The 19,122-nt window shown below is 38.2% G+C and overlaps 1 long non-coding RNA gene and 1 pseudogene across 2 annotated transcripts; both read right to left on the reverse strand.

The window, feature by feature from the left end:
• Positions 1–413: 413 nt before the first annotated feature.
• LOC149104551 (uncharacterized) lies at positions 414–3,491 on the reverse strand (annotated as a pseudogene). The gene is made up of 3 exons (XR_016201202.1): positions 3,440–3,491; positions 2,519–2,883; positions 414–2,311 (listed from the first exon to the last, which is right to left on the reverse strand). The product of XR_016201202.1 is annotated as an uncharacterized LOC149104551 (transcript).
• A 3-nt stretch (positions 3,492–3,494) lies between these two features.
• On the reverse strand, positions 3,495–5,041 carry LOC149104552 (uncharacterized). Its single transcript, XR_016201224.1, has 3 exons — positions 4,956–5,041; positions 4,319–4,593; positions 3,495–3,747 (listed from the first exon to the last, which is right to left on the reverse strand). It is a non-coding gene; the product is annotated as an uncharacterized LOC149104552 (long non-coding RNA).
• Between the last annotated feature and the right edge of the window lie 14,081 nt (positions 5,042–19,122).

A 19,122-nucleotide genomic window follows, 5' to 3' on the forward strand; every position in this document is an offset into this window, starting at 1 on the left:
CAAATGAAAACGAGACTGGACCACACTTGTCATTAACTTTTATTACCAATGAGGAAAATTGACAAGTTACAAACAGTGTTAAATAGCACATATTTAATAACAGTCAACCTTAAGAGTGATATTAATGATTTGCGCTAATTGAAAAAAGGCACAAAACAGTAAGTTTGCAATCAAATGGTAAATGGGACACCCACTGTCCTATTCTCTGAATGACCATACAGTGCACTGAAAATGTGGGTAGTAAATTATTGCAAAACTATACTGAGTGATTTGGTCACTTAACATCTTACAACCACTTTCACAAGAACATGAAATCTATTCTGCACAGATGCTTAAGAGCTCAATAATAGAACTTTGAATTTGCAATTAAATAGTAAATGGGACACCCACTGTCCTTATCTCTGAAAGACCATACAGTGCACTGAAAATGTGGGTAGTAAATTACGATCAATTATTGCAAAACTAGACTAAGTTATCTGGTCACTTAACATCTTACAACCACAGTCACAGAAACATGAAATCTATTCTGCACAGACGCTTAAGAGCATTTTCAAACCTTCAGACAGCTCTCCCAAACCTGCTGTAATAGTGACCTCTCTGTAGATATCAGAGGAACACATCTTGCACTTATCTTTATCAGTTTCCTTTGGACACCCACAAAAGCAAAAATTGTTATTGTTGACACATGCTGGGATGTATTGGTCAGTACATTTGGTGCAGCCAAAGTGATGTGGGTCAGCCCTTCTAAGCCAAACATTTGAAACAAAATCATGCTTCAGAACAACCTCCCATCTTGTTGCAAGACTAGCATGCTTGGCATATTGTTGTAATCTTACATGCTTAGCTTCTCGGCCTTGCATGCTATTAATGCCTAAACCAACTTTATACTTCTTATACAAGAACTCAGTGTGGCATGGTACAACATATCCTATTGTCTAAACAGTTGGATTAACACTTTGAAGTGGTGTGGAAACAACATAAAAGAACCTTTGACAATGACCTTTCAATGCCATTAAGTCTTCCCCATCTATGTTTACCCCTGAAAAAAGTGAAACTGCCCCCCTCAGCTCTAAAGCACAATTTGCAATTACACAAAGTCTCATTTTGGTTTCAGGTGGATCATCATCACTCTCCAAAGCTGAAACTAGGTACATAAACTTATGGCTAAGTTTCTTACTTTCTTTGCCTGTAAATCTGTAGTCAAAGCTATTTTTTCGACCACTGTTGAACCATTTTGTCACTTTTTTCATCAGCCTTCCAGCCTTAACTTCTGTTTTGAGTACTGAAAGGTACTTGGCAAAAGACGAATTCTCTGGAACATCATTAACATCTTTGCATGAAGAGGGGATGTTGGATTTTTCAAGACTCAAACTCAGTATGGTACTGTGGATAAATTGCCATGCATTGTTAGCATTATGAAGGGGCTCGGCAAGTCCAAGATCAACATACGGACCAATTCAAGGTTCGAATTCCTGCCTTGATTCTTTCCCTCTTATAAAATCAATAACTTTTGTTCTATTTGTTGATTCTGCATAAGATGATTGATCAAGCTTTTCCTTGAGCTGTTTCACACCCTCAACCACTTCTAATCTCTTTGCATAAACCCAAGGATGCCATGTATTTCCTGGCTCAGGTCCAAGTGACCCATTTGTAATGTGTTTGTTAGTTTCATTTACACTACCAAAAGAAGAAAAGAAGAAAGCTGCATTACTGAGTTCTCTAGAATATGATGCCAAAAATTTCATGTCTGATGGAAACAATTCAAGTGAAAACTTAACACTGAAATTTCTTACGTGAAAGGTTTTTTCCTTGATGGATTGAAATTCATGAACCAGTTGTTTTGCAAACCTTTTCATGACAATGTGATTTTCTGAGGAGTTGGCACTGGTAATGTGGGTTCCACTGTTAATAAACGATAGAAGCCACGCTGTGGCTTCATCATCCTTACCAAAAGGTGCTCCATCGGCACCACATGCCACATGAAAATAATACCTCTCCTCACCAAAATGCATAAGGTGTGAATTTTCACCTAAAGATTCATCAATAAAAATAAAGAGGTCTGCCAGTTTAAGTAAAAGATCAGTAAGCTCTCTATAAGCCCCATTCACATGCTCACTTTCATCTAAGTCATAATACAACTCAGATCATGAACTTTGGCTACATTCCAGTTACTTTCAATATACTGCTTGACTTTATCGTAAGTCAACAGCTTAGGGATCCGTGTACCTTTAAGTAGTTGAATTGCTTTTCTTCGCTTGCTAGTAGTACTACAAGACATGGACAAATTGGACCTTATTGCTTTGTACTTTTCCTTATGTGACAAGTTGCGTGACTTGCTATTTGATATTTAACCACACGAGTTTTGTTCTATTGTTGATTAAGCCAATCAAATGTATTTACGCGTCATTGCACAACCATGTGCAACAGATCTCACAAAGCAGTTGAACCAGATGTAGTTCGCGTCATTTGTTGATTAGAATAAATCTCGGTTCCAATACTCGAATGCTGCTTCTTACACCTTACTAAGCAAACCATTACTATAAAGTACTTTTACACTGTGTAGGGAGTTATCATTACTGGTTTCAAAGCTTTCAACAGAGGATATAACAACTGATCCAAGCACTTTATTTACAACTTTGCTGGAATTTGCAACATAATCAATAAGCTGTTTAGGTGAGGCTTTGTTTACTAAAGTAACCCACATGCCATCCAAGGCAGGCTTTTTGTTATCTGAGGTGCCTCCATGAACCTCTTTGCAGCTCTCCAGAGTTTCCTTCTTTCTGCATCTGCTTGAAATCTCGGTCTTGGGAACTGAAAGTACTTCGGAATTTGTATCACTGATTTGAGTAGGTTCACGCTGCCTTTTAAGTATTTTTCTCTTCCCTGTGGAGAACAAAAAATGTCATTCATTGTATTAATGTTTCCCATAACCGGTAAATTCTAACTTATAGTCACCTAAGGCACACAAGAGAAAAACACCACTGACCTCAATATTATTATTTACCTTGGTCACAGTGTAAGTTGTGAAACTGTGAATGCATAGATTTTATTTTAATTACAGTTACTGTAATAAACAGTACAAGTTGAGGTTAGCCCATCTTGATCGAAAGTCCTGAATACCTCAGTGAAACACTATTTCAAATAAATACTAAAATACTACATATCCAAAACTTCAACAAATCAAGTTTAAACAATGGAAACCATTATTACCAATTTTGGCATTTATATCCCCACTTCTGAAGAGCAACTAGGGAGAGAATAGCTATAAACTGAGCCACACACTCTACCTATGTTTTGTTTCATTAAAATAGATTTAAATACTGTTTGCCCTGAGTGCTCATCAAGAGGTCTCACATCTAAACTTGACATACAATAAATAAATATTAAAAAAAAAGTGTTGCCAAGCTGTTCATAATAAAACAAATGTATATATCCTTACTTCTTGTTTCTGGTGCTAGCTGTCGTTTGGTAGAAGATAGAGCAGCTTCTTTCTCTTGAATCCTCTTCGGCTGTGTACAGAGGGCAAGAACATGAGTAGAATTCTATACACAATGATCAGTTGTCAACCAAGGCATGTTATTTAGACATACATATCTTGGCAAATGTTTTCAGCACCAAACACTATAAAATAAAAGTCGGTCATTGGACATTGGCTGTCCATATATTCTCATTTCAATATTTTACCTTCCTGGATGCCAAGTTCAACTTTGTCTTTTCCTTTGAATATGTATCACTGACCTCTCGTTTCTAGGTCAGTAAAAAGTACATCAATAAGAAACTCAGATAAAATAATTAAATGACCATTGCTGTCCTGCAATATATATGCCCATCGAGTGCCAAATTGCCTGGGCTGTGTGAAAATCATGATAAAGATTGAGATGTTGGGGGAATTTAACGAGAGAAAATGTGTCCTTTGTAGTGTTATGGCAAGAGGATTAAGGCCTGCTAAAGCTGTCTACATCATTTGAAAAATGATTCCTTAAAAATCTCCTTGGGAATTTTCCATCATGGGTCCATCATGCTTTGCCAAGTTCCAGGAATGGGGGCATTTGAATCCCTATTATGAGCATAAAGTGCTGCATTTGAACATCAGCAGCAGCCAGCAGGAACAACTCAAAAAATTAGAATGCCTCAGGTGGGGAAGGGGGAAGGGGGGCATGTGGAAGTTCTGAATTGCTCAGTACTTTAATATGGTTGCAATCAAGCTTCTCAAGAAAAAAAAGTTACAGCATCTTCTTCAGTGTCCCAGGAAAAATAAGACATTAACTTTACATATATCTGGCACTGTATGGTAGACACATAAATTCATGAGACTGACCTCATCCAAAACAGAATCCAACTTTTCCTTCTCTTTTTGTAATGACTTGCACTCCAACAAGTAATTTGCTTTCAAGTTTCTCATACCATATTTGTATTCCCCAATTGGAAACCTCCTTTTGTTTACAGTTCTTGTTGACACACGACGACGTCTTCCTTTCCTTGCCATTTCCAGTTCTCTTGAATCAAGTCCCACGTACTTGTTGGCTAATCCCAAAAGACATCTCTTGAAAGATTCTTGATTGTGGAATTGTAAAATCAGAGACACCTGTCTACCTGCATAAGCAAATAAAAGCACAGATACGGTAAATGAGCTTTTGCAGTACATCAAGTCCAAAGTTTTGTTAAGTTCACATTAATACCTGTCTTAAACTACATAAATTGCGCACGCCGTACAAGATTTTGTCACCCCAGTAGAGCGACCAGACCGAAAACTTTTTTGAAAGAAACAACATTCCTGTCTGCAGGAACGTAGGATTTCAGATTTTCAATTGCTGCTCCTAAATTCAAGATTTTCGAAAAATTCTTGCCATATATATCGACCACCGCTGAGATAACAAATTTGCAGGACAAAAACAGACATAATTCATCCAAACTGAACGGGAAAATGCTCAAAAACAGACCAAAATGAAGCTTACCTGACCAGCATCTCAGCCATCTTTGTCAAACTCAGCCACGAGGTTTAGACTTCCGATAATTCTCTTCGAAGGATGAAATTATTTAGCATAAATTTGAATAATCCGCCCTTCATTGTTGCCGCCATCTTGGATTTTTCCGCTGCTAAATGAGATGACTGGAATCGCGGACTCGCGAGCTCGGCGTGGGCCAAAATCAGCTTAAATCGATACCCTATTTATTACCAAAACGATTCAAAACCCATACCCTTAGGGGCCACACATACCTATATAGCTCATGTAACGGAGAACCTCCTCCCCCCCCCCCCCCCCCCCCGCGGAGTGTCGGTTGTAGAAATGTATTTTTGATGGAGGGTGCTTTTCCCTACATCCACAATTTTGGTTTGAATTTCCAGACCGGCAATTCCCGAGTGGAACAACATTTTTCATAATTTCCAGACTTTGGTATGCCCAAATTTTGTCGAGTTTCTTCCCGTGGATTTCCGTTCCATTTTATTTTGCACGCAAAATTTTTTTCGAATATCTTAGTCGAATGCCGGTTCCCTTTTCGGAAATTTAACAATTCTCAGAATTTCCAGAGACTTTGGTAGGACATTTCTGTACCATTTGCCTCGATTTGGAAATTCAGGAACTTTTAATCCAAGCCAGATAGCGCCGTAAATTTCAATTGCCGCTTTGCATGTGACGTCATCATTTTCCAAAATAAGAAATTACCAATCCTTCTGAACTTTCAGTTTCATCAGATGTAAGACCCTTTAATAACTTGATGTTTTGCAGCATTTAAGCTCTACAGGGTTCCTCATTTTGAAGTAGGGCACGTTTGAATTTCCAAGTTTATGCGTTGTGTGACATTAAAATGGCGGCCCGATAAGGCTCTCGTATAGTTAAAAAGATGAGTTATTGCTCAAGTTTTTGCTAACTAAACAGTTGTTGCTATAGAAAAAGTATTAATTTCAATGTGTCGGAGCTCTAGAGTAATAACGTTTCGTTTCAATGGCAAAACTCAATGACAGATGTTTCTGTTACTTTACGGCCGCCATGTTTGTGTCCCTCCGAGGGGCACAAACATGGCGACTCCATACAAAGCTCTATAAATTTGTGTGAAACACTTCTCCGAATAGCGGGAGAATGAAAACTGCACAGACCTAAATCTTGGCGAGGCTGTTTATGTATCAATAATCTTTCATATCCCAGCTTCTTGACTTAATTTATTGAATGGTTATGATTTTTATTTTTGATGGCGTGACACTGCAAACCAGCCATAACTAAGTGGTAAACATAGACAGCAAAATACAACTTAAAGACAGTCAACAGACATCCACTGTCAGCTTAAGTCGAACACAATAACCATTTACTATTTAATTTCATTGTTTCTCGCTGAGTAAGAGATCTCGACTCGACTCTCACCTGAACGTTTTTCGTCCACTGCTCCTTTGTACTCGGCCATTGTGTACTGATTCTTAAAATTAGAAATTTGACAGTTGCGATAGTTCAGTTCAGGTATCGTGACTTAATATAGAGCCCTCCTCTCAGCAAACACCGCCATCTTTTGAATCTGTTCTTAAAATAAGGTCTGTTCTTCCCATGACGCGTGGCTCGAGCTTTATTTGACCCCCCCAAAATACCATTTAAAACGGAAATGACAACATTTTCCTTGTTACTTTTCTGTTTTTATTTCCTCTCGAGAGAGCACCCTAAAAGATACTCTGACGGCAAAAAGTAGTGTGAACATCCTAAGTGAGACCAAAATCCGTGATTTACACCTCTAAGCGAGACGACGAGCAACACTGACCTTTTTAAATCAAATGGGAGTCTCCGCCCACCTCCAACCCCTCCTTACTTTACCAGCATTTACTTTAAACGCCTGAACATTAAATTGCAATAAGCGACGGACGAACAGCTAAAAACTGCAATGATTTTACTGTACATGTAGCTCAAATAGCCTCGTTTAACAGTTGAACACCACACAGTGCTAGGTTACCGTGTCTCGCTTGTTAACCTCTTCTGCAATCCCTGACAAAAGTAGTTGGGACAGTTGCACTAGATCACGTATCCCCCATCTCCCCTAATCAATGCTGGAAAATGTCGCGTTTTTCTCATCAAAAAAGGGACAAAATCACCTGATTATCAATATTGTAAGTGAATGAGGGGCGGGGGAGGGAGGGGGGAGGGGAGAACTTGCTTTGTGTCCCAACGTTTTTCTCTGGAATTGTCTGAAAGAAGAATTTAAGGTGGCTAAACACAGTTTTTGATACCTGTGTTTCATTCACCTTTTTCTCTAAAACCCTTGATCCCTCGGTCGTCAAAAATGGCAGCAAGCTAGTTAACAACACAAACTTTGGTTTTTTGATGGTTAAGCTGACGTATGTGCCGTTACCATGGCAACATGAATAAATATAAACCGACCTTTAAAATCGGTTTTGTTTATTTGCAGAAAATCTAGTCATTAGATTTTCTTTATAATTTGCATGCAACAAGCTTGTAACGATTCTTACAAGTTAACACCATTTCGCTAATAATTTAACAGAGAGATCTTTAATTATCCCTTGTTGAAGGCTCACTGGAATATCTAGAATTTCCTTTGTTAAAGTTCAATTATTTTTACTACTCGAGTTACTTATTTCCTTAAGTATTTTCGTGCCAAATTTCGTGAAATTCTAATGAGTGGTTCTCCAGAAATAGGCCTATTTCCGAGAGTGCAATTTTCATTCAATCGCAATTTTTTGACTTACTACGCATGCGCTGCATTTAACTGGGTTCTTTCGGAAAGAAAGAAAAAGCTGAAAATTGCTGGGTTCTTTGCATCGTTACCTTTTCTAACATATCTTTGTAATAAAAGACTAAAGTCATCAATACGCCGCGTTCAGTTATAGAGAAAAATAGCACAGATACTGCAGTTGTCGAGTAAATAAAATGATCGCTCTATTGACGGCATGTTTGTTTTTTGCAATCCTTGTGTGCGTGCTGAATTGCATCAGCAAAAGCGCGTGCGAAAACTGTGTTCGGCCACCTTAAAGAATGTCAAACCACTCGCTGTAAAACAAGTTGGAGAAAAGGCGGAGTTGTACCATCTCGCGGGTACAGCTAACGAGCGCTACTAAAAAGAAACAGCATGCAACGACAAGTTTTACCTGGGTAGACGCCAAAGAATGTAAAGTCATCCTTTTAAATGACCTTCTACGGTAGGCGATCGATAAGTCCGTGACATAAACCTCTATAGCTTCTCAAGGGGCAAATGACTCACTTGTTCGCCCCTAAAATCCAACTATGCGCAAGATATTGTGTTGAAATGGATTTTTCTATTTCCTGCACTGAAAAAATGATCTTGTCTACTTCTTTAGAGGGGTGGTTGATTCGTGCGAAACAGAAATGATGCAAATTCGGTTGAAACAGTGGACACCGAGCAAGTGAATATTTTCGCCTTGTCCTTGCTCTCTCGCGGACTTTATCAGTGGACAGCAATAAAGCGTTGCTCCTACCTAAACGCGATTAAATTAGGCCTGTCTCTCTTCGTTTTGCTCTCCAATACCGAAACGCGTATAGAGCGAGGTTTGTTCTCGGCTTTGGAAGTGTCACCGGATAAAACATTTTGGTTCTAAACAGCTTCGTGTCATTCGAATTATACCTTTTTCCGCTTCATAGGAATTACTAAAAACTATTTAACATTGTTTGGTATCAAGAACTAGCACAACAGAGCTTTGCGAGAAGGTTTATATGGTTAGCTGTTCACTTAAGATAGAAAGGGTAGACATGTAGTTAACTTATTGTCTCCGGCAAATGGTTAATCATATTTCAAGTGTCAAACTCTACTATTTTGCCACCAAATTGCTTCCATCCTGCATTTCAAATGATGTGAAGTGAGAAATTTGTGTACCTTCTGCCAATTGGGAAGATCAGCGAAGGTTAGGTTGCAAAACGCTGACTTTCAAATGGTTAACCGTTGTTGGTTATTCGTGCGCGTTAGTTAAATGCATGGAACCCGGAAGTTGTTGTGTCGCGTGTATTCGTGATATATCTGAACACTGTGCACGGGTAAGCTTCAATCAACTTATTTAACACTGATGTAAAGTTTATATGAAATATTTCATATATGAACTGCGGTTATAGATGAAAGTGAAGAATGATCATCGCAGTTGATTTTCCAATTTAAGCAACTGGAAAGAAGAAGCCTGAAAAAAATTCAGGGCTTCAACGGGATTCGAACCCGTGACCTCCGCGATACCGGTGCGATGCTCTACCAACTGAGCTATGAAGCCACACATTGGGAGCGAGGTCAATTAATTGAGTTCATATCTTCCCATGAGGAGTGAAATGATGTAAAGTTTATATGAAATATTTCATATATGAACTGCGGTTATAGATGAAAGTGAAGAATGATCATCGCAGTTAATTTTCCAATTTAAGCAACTGGAAAGAAGAAGCCTGAAAAAAAATCAGGGCTTCAACGGGATTCGAACCCGTGACCTCCGCGATACCGGTGCGATGCTCTACCAACTGAGCTATGAAGCCACACATTGGGAGCGAGGTCAATTAATTGAGTTCATATCTTCCCGTGAGGAGTGAAATGATGTAAAGTTTATATCATTTCACTCCTCACGGGAAGATATGAACTCAATTAATTGACCTCGCTCCCAATGTGTGGCTTCATAGCTCAGTTGGTAGAGCATCGCACCGGTATCGCGGAGGTCACGGGTTCGAATCCCGTTGAAGCCCTGATTTTTTTTCAGGCTTCTTCTTTCCAGTTGCTTAAATTGGAAAATTAACTGCGATGATCATTCTTCACTTTTATTTAACACTATTCCGTGAAACAACACAAAGATCTGCTACTTCGCGAATTAATAATCCTGGAAAATGCCCTAAATAATAGACAAGAGCTCTAAATCCCATTTTGCTTGAAGCAGATCGCAAATTTCGTTCTATTACAGGCGGTTAGGAGTTATATTCCACGAATATCTGCACCGAGTCTTAATCCAGATTGACGTAGAAAAGTTATGTCCAATTTACAGAGACAAAGTGTACGTCATTGACCCGAATCAAATTCTAAAATATTGTGACGCCATGACAATCGTTGGCGTTACCTTCACTAGAAAATTCTTCGCAGATCTCTTTCAGACAATCCTGGACAAACGTAGTTGGGACAACTAAGCTGGATCACATATTTGCCACCCCCCCCGAATCAAAGTTGGCAAATGTCGCGTTTTTCTCAACAAAAAGGGACAAATTATCAACATTGGTCTTGTAGACTGGTTACCAGTCATACAAAGTCATGCAATGTACTCCATGACCCGCTGCTCTTGCAACGCCCTCTGGTCTGAAAAGCTTCACAGGGGAAGTGCTGCACCATGTTGAACGACATCAACCAATCCCTGCACAGTCCTTACGTGAAGCCTTGATCTGACCACTTGATAGGGATATGTTCCAGTGGCAGCAAACATTTTTGATAATGAAGCCATTATAAGATATTCTGTAGAGTTCTAGGGGAAAAAATGATAGTTGAGTCAGATTTTTCAGGTTTTAAATACATTATTTCAGCCTCTAAATGAACAGATTTACATGTAAATACCATTCTCTAAAACATATCAAATTCACACCTTCTAGTGTCACTAACCTACATGTATATGCTAAGTTAACTTTTGAGTTGACAGTTAAGGGTTGTTTTTGAAATTCATTACAGGCCATTTATTAGCACTTATTCTAACCTAAAAGTCTGGATGTCTTTCGTTTTCTTTTTCTTTTTCTTTTTTTTTTTTGTCAAGGTAATTCAGTTTTACACACATTACATGTAACTAGACACTCTAAGAGCGTTCACTCGGTGACGAGTTTTTTTTTTTTTTTTTTTAACCGTATAACAAATTAAAACGACAACACCGTATCAATCGGATGGGCCGTAATCCTTTTTCTCAGGGTTACGTTAGCAAATTTAAGATTTGGAAAGAAATGTAAGCTTATCTTCATCACTCGTATTTTGTGTTGTGTGGCGGCCGTAATAAAATTTGAATACGCGGTCAACTGGTGCGAGGTCTGGAACCAAGAATTTAGGAAAATAAGGGAAATGCTGATAGCTCCCCGAGCCACTCCCTGTCAATAACTGCTGTAGTTATAATTTTACAATAACAAGACTATACAATGTAATTTTTAACTTCGACTCCATTGCCAAGATTCTCTTCTTGTTGTCTACGCTGACACAGGTTTTTATATTGCGAGAAAGGCTCGCAGGTTTTTTTTCTTTTGTTCGTTTTTGTTTGTTTGTTTGTTCTTGTAGGGGAGGGGGATAGTTCTTTTCGCCCTTTGAATAGTGTGCTCGTTTTGCAACCAGTGTAATATATCTTTTAAAAATCCATAAATTATTAGACTGAAAACCCTAATAAAACAAATCAAGAACTGCTATGGTGGACATGAGCCCTTGGGATACTGATGTAATTCAACGTGCTTGTCTGTGTTTATCTTTTATCTTCTTCACTGAAGTTTGAAAAAAGCACTGGAATTCTTTTAAAGAGGCGTTGCTATTCCCTCCTCCCTACTAAATACATTGTTAAAACTCAGGCGAAATTACACATTGTAGGTAGGGTGGGGGGAGAGGCTAAGCAGGTGAAGTTTTTTTCGCTTGCGACTGTTGTCTGGCGTGTGTGCAAAAGCGCCAAGAACGCAAATTTGTCCCAAGACTTTTGTCTATGATTGCAGGTGAAAACTGAATTAACTGAATCCTCTTCGTTTCATGGGGGTGTCTGATGAAGGATTTATAGTGGTAGCACGTTTACAGCGCTGTGGTCCATCTTAGTGCCATGCAACTGGTGAATGGATGACTGGCTGTACTGGTTCACACATATATGGAACGCCCCAACTCGCACTTTGAGATGGCGACGGCCACACTTCGAGCAACGGAATCGACCTGCCGGGTAAACTACATAACTAATAACTGTCCGCTGCATGCCACATGTCATATAGGGCCGCAACATCTTCCCTCCACCTCAATTTGTCTCTAGCCCTGTCAGTGCTCTCTTTCTCTCACAAACATTTCGCGAATTCTTCTTCAATAAAAACATGAAATATTTTAAGAATGACGAAGTCAAACTGTGAATATAAACACTGGTGGCATAATGATCACAATTTCTTCTATATTGAAAACATGTGCTTTAGCTAAACTACGTCTACTTGACAATCTTTATCTTCCGCTTTCTTCGCCTCTTGGAGACTTAAAGATATTTCGGGAACAAGGGGGCAAGGTCATCATGTTAAATGGAAAAAGGGATAATTTTGGATTTTTTTTAAGGGAACAAGTACTGTCTGGGAATTATCAACAGACACCCGATGTCAAGGAGCAAAATTGCAAAAGTTTTATGCCATTATGAAAAAGCGTTAGCTCTGACTAGAAGATCTTATTGATTTTGAGCACCTTTTACTCCCAATATTCTATAACTCCTCTGGATATTCAACATCGAGAATTTATCATTTAAAATGAAATAAATTCAGGGACGACACGCCGGATGAAAAAGGGAAGTCATTAACGACACCAACTTGATAAGCCATCCAGTTCACAAAAATAACATCCAAACTATTCTCACTGCATTATTAATTGGCTCATTGCAAGACATGCTCTTATTCCATAACATTCCCCCGTTTTCGCCCGTGCTAGTGGCGTCGGTAATGTTTTGCGCCATTTGGAGTTTCTATTTGGTCTCTCCGCTTGAAGCGTGGTCTTGTCGTCCTGTACTTCACAAAGACAGTCGTCTTTTGCAACCCGCCCACCTCTCCTGGTGGCGGTTGACCAAGCTCCTATCTGCTCATATCCTCGTTGCATGCCTACTGCCTCATCAGTCGCGGACTCTTCCCATAACTTAATCTTATGCGATGAGGTAATGAGTATGCAGTGAGGATATGGTACTAATGAGAATATACCAATCAAGAAGCTTGATGCGATGAGAAGAAATAGCGAGAATCTGAAGCTGCGTCATCTTGCGCGTAGTTATTTGCGATAAGTAAAACCGGAATTTTTGAAGTTTGTTTTCTTCTATGATCTAAGGTTTAACTGCAGAAAGCCCCTTTTAATATCGATTGCAGACAGTGAATTAGCTTGCCTATGTCTTTTATTTCCAATAAAGAAAAAAGTTTACATTTGCGGAAGAATAGCTATCCTTTAGACATATTCAGCCAACCTTGGTAAACAAATTGATTAAATAACCGTATCCTCTTTCCTCATTAAAAATGCGCAATTAGAACAGAAAAATTATACGCGCTGAGGTCTGCTGAGTCATCCGTCCCGCAAAATATTGACATGATTGGCTTAAGTCTGTCATCAAAGCGTTGTTTTAACTGTGAGCCATATCATGTCATCTTTCATTTGTCGCTGTTAGCTTTTGTTGGAGCTTAACTCGACCAGACATCACTGGTGCTTATTCAATACTATATTGACTTGTATCTGAGAGTTATTAAGTGGAGACATCCGCCGCAGGTCAAGAATGAGTGTTTCTCTGTTTTTCGTTTTCGTGCCATGGATTTCAGTAACCTTTGTCCAACTCGAGCGCAGGGTGAGTGGAAATTTTCCTCTTTACCTGCATTGTATGTTCTTGATAGTATCTAAACTTAAGTTTTCTTCAGTTTGGCTAAAGATGGCTGTTAAAGGATTCTTGATAATTTGGGAAATGGATGTATAATTCAAGCTTTGTCACTAATGATAACTAATTCGTTCGAAGAAGCATCACATTCTTTCAATTTTGTCTTACGGAGAGCCAACGCCACAGCATAAGGTGATAATGTTACGATAATATGTCCAGTTTTGACAATTTAGTCAAATCTAATAAGCAAACGTAGTTACTTCTGTTCGTGATCAAGGATTAGTTTGAAATCGTTGTTTGAATTGTAAGCCAATACGGTCGCGGTGATGATCTCCGATTACCGTAGTAGATTTGGAAGCGATGTGATAGAATGCTACACGCATTTGTACTCGTAACCGAATTCATTAAAAAAAAAAAAATGATGTATTATTTGTCAGCATCTAAAACGAGGAAGTGCAGTGAATCTTAAACCAGCAGCTCTGCCTCTAAAAAATAAAAAAACTTAAAATGACAGCAGTTTAAGAAAAGGCTGTGTTTACTTGATTAAAGGTTGATGCTGAGTATTTTCCTGTTTATTGGAAAATGTGTCCAACAGTTAACTGGAGGTGCCTACTGTAAATCCTTGGTCAATAACTCGATACTTTTAAATCCTATAAACAACGTCGAATTTGGATTAATTGAATTATCAAATTATCAAATTGCTTCAATTTTCTTATCTCGTGATGTGAACATAATTTTATTTTGTATTATTAAAAAAGTTGGTTTCTTAGCACAAGAAGTATAATCTTCCCTGCATATTTTTATCCTGTAAATGAAATTGTATGTTAGAGGAAGGTGCTACCGTTTTGTTTAAAACCACCCGCAATGGAGACCAATTTGCGCAGGCAGCCGAAATCTGTTCTATTATTTATTTGTTCGGTTTTGTGCACTTACTTGTAGAAGGCTTACCTGCATAATCCGATAGAAACACAAAACTCCAACAAACGCTGCTGACATAATACTGGAGAGATATTTTTGATAATCGAAATATACGAATGATTTTTCGCCCCTTTTTGGCGATTTTTTCCCTTCGAAAAGGAATATAAAACATTGAATTATAAATCATCTTAAATTCAAGATCGCGCAGCGGGTTATAGTCACCTGCTTTTTTATATTGTAGAAGAAGAAGAAAAACTTTTCTGTGTTCCTACCAAGTTAACAGAAATACTCGTGAAAGTATCAGTAAATTAAAAATTATAAAACAAAAAAAAAAAAACTAAATAGGAACACCAAATGTTATTATATACCGCTAATTTTTAAATAATCACTTTCTTTCAGCGGAGGTTGTTTAAATTAAGCGTAAATTCTGAAGAGAGGTTTACCGGGGTCTTATCAAATTAAACGCTAATTGCTTTGAAAAAACCTGCCAAAGATTGAGACTCACTTCAGTTCTTCTGAATTTGCTACAACCAGTAACTTTTGGAATATGAATTTAACTAAAAATGCGTTCATGATGCAGATTTAGCGTAGTTGTCGTGTCCCGTATAATTAACAATATCAATTCCATGGCAATCTATTTTCGGTCTTGTTGTGCGAAACTTCTCTTATCATGATGTTTACCCACCGCCAATGTCGACCAAACAAAAGCTAATAATTCGAGGGAACGTTTCCTTCTTTTTTCTATAAGAGAAAAAACTCGAGCTCTTGAATTAACTGTTATTTTTTAGACTAAACTTGAAAAGCTAATAGGCACCTCTTTCCTTATGAGAATATTAATATGCTGTCTGCATAGACAGGTGGCAAGGACAACATGGATATTATATTGATGTAACACCAGATTCTTACAAGGACAATTAGTAAGAAATGTATGATGATTAGTAAGGAGAATTTACGTTTGATCTCGGGGGGGAGGGGGGAGATTTAAAAACATGCCGCCCCTCGCACTTTAAAAGCTCGATTCTAAGCTAAGTTTGAGACCTTTTTGCGTTGTCCGCTAATTATGTATGGTTATCACTAAATTATGACTTTGAGGTGCCCAGTGTTCAAAATACTTGTAGTTTGCAATTTCATTTAAATACAAAGTAAACGATTTAAGCATCAGTGTCGAATGCTTTAAAAAGAAGGAATTCACCAGAAGTTGGAGTAGCAACTGTTAAACAAATTGTACCAAAATTATTTACATATTGCAAACTTCTATGCCACTGTTTTAAATATCTTCTCAAAATAAAACTTTAATAAGCATTGAAAGTCGCAACTTTTCGGAAAGGTTTAAAAAAGTCTGTTCATAGGGTTCAGAGCCAACGCAACGTTCTGAAAATTTAAGGTGGCTCTAAACCCTATAGACATTTTTTTAAAACTTTTCTAAAAGTTGCGTCTTATCGTGCTTATTAAAATTTGATCATATAAAAAAAAAATCACCATGCCGTTTTCAAATTATGAGCCCCTAAAGCTGTAATTAACGGTGTTTTTAGCAGGTCATACCTTTGCTTTGGTAACCTATTGTGTCACGAAAACGATAACAACGTGTTCACCAATGACTGGACAGCTGTTTGATGCCACGGTTGTAGCATTAAGCGATAAACATCGCATGGTCATAACGACCCATCAAAATCTAAATGCAGGGAACTGTTTTAAGCCACCTTTCTAAAAAAAAAAGGACTGTGACATACTAGTCTGGGAGCAAATGTCGCAAAATTAAGTCCCGTGAGAATTTCGTCCGGAAAGCAAGCCACCAGGCTAAAAGTGTTCATTAGGGTCTAGTAAACATGAAAAGTTTTGGTGGCAACTCTGCACTTGCTAGGACGGGTTTTAAGGAGGGTTGAAAATCGCACGTATTTTAGCCAACATGAAAACGAGGCTAGTAAGTTAAATTCCTTATAACCTCATCAATTACCATCGGCTAACCACTAAACTTGGGAGATATTCGTGAGTTGATTATTTAGTGACAACTGCTGATTATGAAGTGGCCACGTGATTTTCTAGCATGAAAACGAGGCTGGAATAGAATATTACATATTACTATATTTAATGTTTGCAAAAGCTTATCAAACTTACCCAAAATGGGCAGAAATACGCAATTTGGTCATTTAGTGACAGCTGCTGATTATGAGGTGGTCACGTGACCTAGCATGAAAGCGAGGCTGGACTAGAGAAACGCATGTAACCTTTTTTTAAATGTTTACAATAGCTTGTCAAACTTTCTCAAAATCAATCCTTCAATGATACGGTTGCACTGATGATATTCTTATTTGTCACGTGGTGAAATTTCCTGCAGAGCAACGAGGTTCTAAGCAACCATTCATTTTATGATAAATTTACACTGGTAGCAACCTACATAATTAAAAAAGACAAAAAACAGCAACAACTTAAAAAACAGCAGTGGTAAAAATGAAAATGGCGATATTTTTCACCTTTCTTTGGCGAAGTATTTGTCCAAGAACGCTTACCATATCTGATTTAACGCATCGTCATCATCTTCTTCTTCCTGAATATCTCTGTCATCATCGTCTCATTCGCCTTGTTGATTTTCACATACATCATCATCATCATCTTCGGAACAGCCGCAGAGGTCCGTGTATAGCAACCCTGCTTTGCGGCACTGACAGCGACTCGTCGCTGCCATCGTTCCTTTGCACATCTGCACTTCACAAGCTGTATTATAGCCTCGGGAACGGGCGACAGAGTTGTCACGACAGGGATCTACTCATAATTTTCCATTGTCCAACCATACCCTCGTGGTGACGGTAAAACAGGATTAGGTACACAGTCATTGTTCCAAACCATCAATTAATAGTGTGCTCGTAGTATGGCTCGCTGTAGAGCTGCCTCAGTTGGTGGTAAGCTGTCAGATTCAGCTTGTCTCTTCTTAAACAACGACCACCTGAGCTCTTTGACAGGTTTAATTGTGGCCTTTGGCAGGAAGTGCAGCGAATCTTAAACCAGCAAGTCTGCCTCTAAAGAATTAAAATTAAAATGACAGCAGTTTAAGAAAAGGCTGTGTTTACTTGATTAAAGGTTGATGCTGAGTATTTTCCTCTTCATTGGAAAATGTGTCCAACAGTTAACTGGAGGTGCCTACTGTGAATCCTTGGTCAATAAGTCGATACTTTTAAATCCTATAAACAACGTCGAATTTAGATTAATTCAGTTATCAAATTATCAAATTACTTTAATTTTCTTACCTTGTGATGTGAACATAATTTTACTTTGATAAGTTGATAAAGATGGTAAATTTTAAGCTCGGTAATGAAATGTGAAGGTGAATTAATCAACATGACAAGAGCGTGGGACAAAGAAAAATTCTGAGTCCCCGACAGGAATCGAACCCATGACCTCCCGAACACTGGGCGGGCGCTCTATCCACTGAGCTACGAGAACTCATGGAGAGCAAGGTGTTCTCGTAGCTCAGTGGATTATTATTAACTTAAAGATTATTATTAACTTATCACTACTCACGATGACTTCGATAGTGTTGATCCTAACAGTATGCAGGACACCTGTCATATATCAACTCAGTTAAATGACCTTGCTCTCCATGAGTTCTCGTAGCTCAGTGGATAGAGCGCCCGCCCCGTGTTCGGGAGGTCATGGGTTCGATAAGTGTCTAACAGTTAGCTTGAGGTGCTTACCGTAAATCCTTGAACAATCACTCGATCCTTTTAAGTCTTGTAAACAATGTCGAAATTGTATTAATTCAGTTATCAAATTATCAAATTACTTTAATTTTCTTATCTTGTGATGTGAACATAATTTTACTTTGTATCATATGTATATAATCCACGCTTTGAATTAAAATAGTCGGTTTGTTAGCAAGAGAAGCATAATCTTCCCTACCTTTTCTTAGCCTGTAATTGAAATTGCATGTTAGAGGAAGTTAATTTGCTACCGTTTGTTTAAAACCACCCGCAATACAGGCCCGTTTGCGCAAGCAACAGAAATCTGTTCTATTATTGACTTGTTCGGTTTTTCTGCTCGTACTTGTGGAAGGTTTACTTCCATAATCCGATAGAAACAAATAACTCGAAAAATAAGCCCGTGAAAGTATCTGAAAAAAGTATATAAAAAGAAACTAAATAGGAACATCAAGTTTTATTATATTTTTATTTACAGTGTAATAACGAAAATGGCTGTGATCGTGATGTTTACCTGCCGCTAATTTTGAAATAATAACTCTCTCAACGGAGGTTGACGCAAGAGGTCTTGACGCAAGGGTAAAAATATTATCAAATTAAATGCCAACCCTGCCAAAGATGAAGATCCACTCTCGTTTAAATTTGCCATACATACAACTGCACCTAAAAGAAATACGTTCATCATGCAGATTTAACGTAGATGTCGTGTCTCGTATGATTAGCAATTTCCTTGGCAATCTATTTCCGGTCTTGTTGCACGAAACTTCTTCTTAATACATAAACAGCCCTATAAGTCGACCAAACAGAAGCTAATAATTCGAGGGAACAGTTCCTTCTTTTTCTATAACCTTAAAAAAAAAACGCGAGCTCCAAACCTACACAAAACTTGAAAAGTTAATAGGCACCTTTTTTCAGAATATTAATATGCTGTCTGCATAGACAGGTGGCAAGAACAAGGTAGATATTATATTGATGTAACACCAAATCCTCACTAGGACAATTACTAAG

The sequence above is a fragment of the Orbicella faveolata genome, unplaced genomic scaffold, assembly GCF_042242905.1.
Source record: "Orbicella faveolata isolate gen_17 unplaced genomic scaffold, um_ofav_v1 contig_34, whole genome shotgun sequence".
Classification (NCBI taxonomy): Eukaryota; Metazoa; Cnidaria; class Anthozoa; order Scleractinia; family Merulinidae; genus Orbicella; species Orbicella faveolata.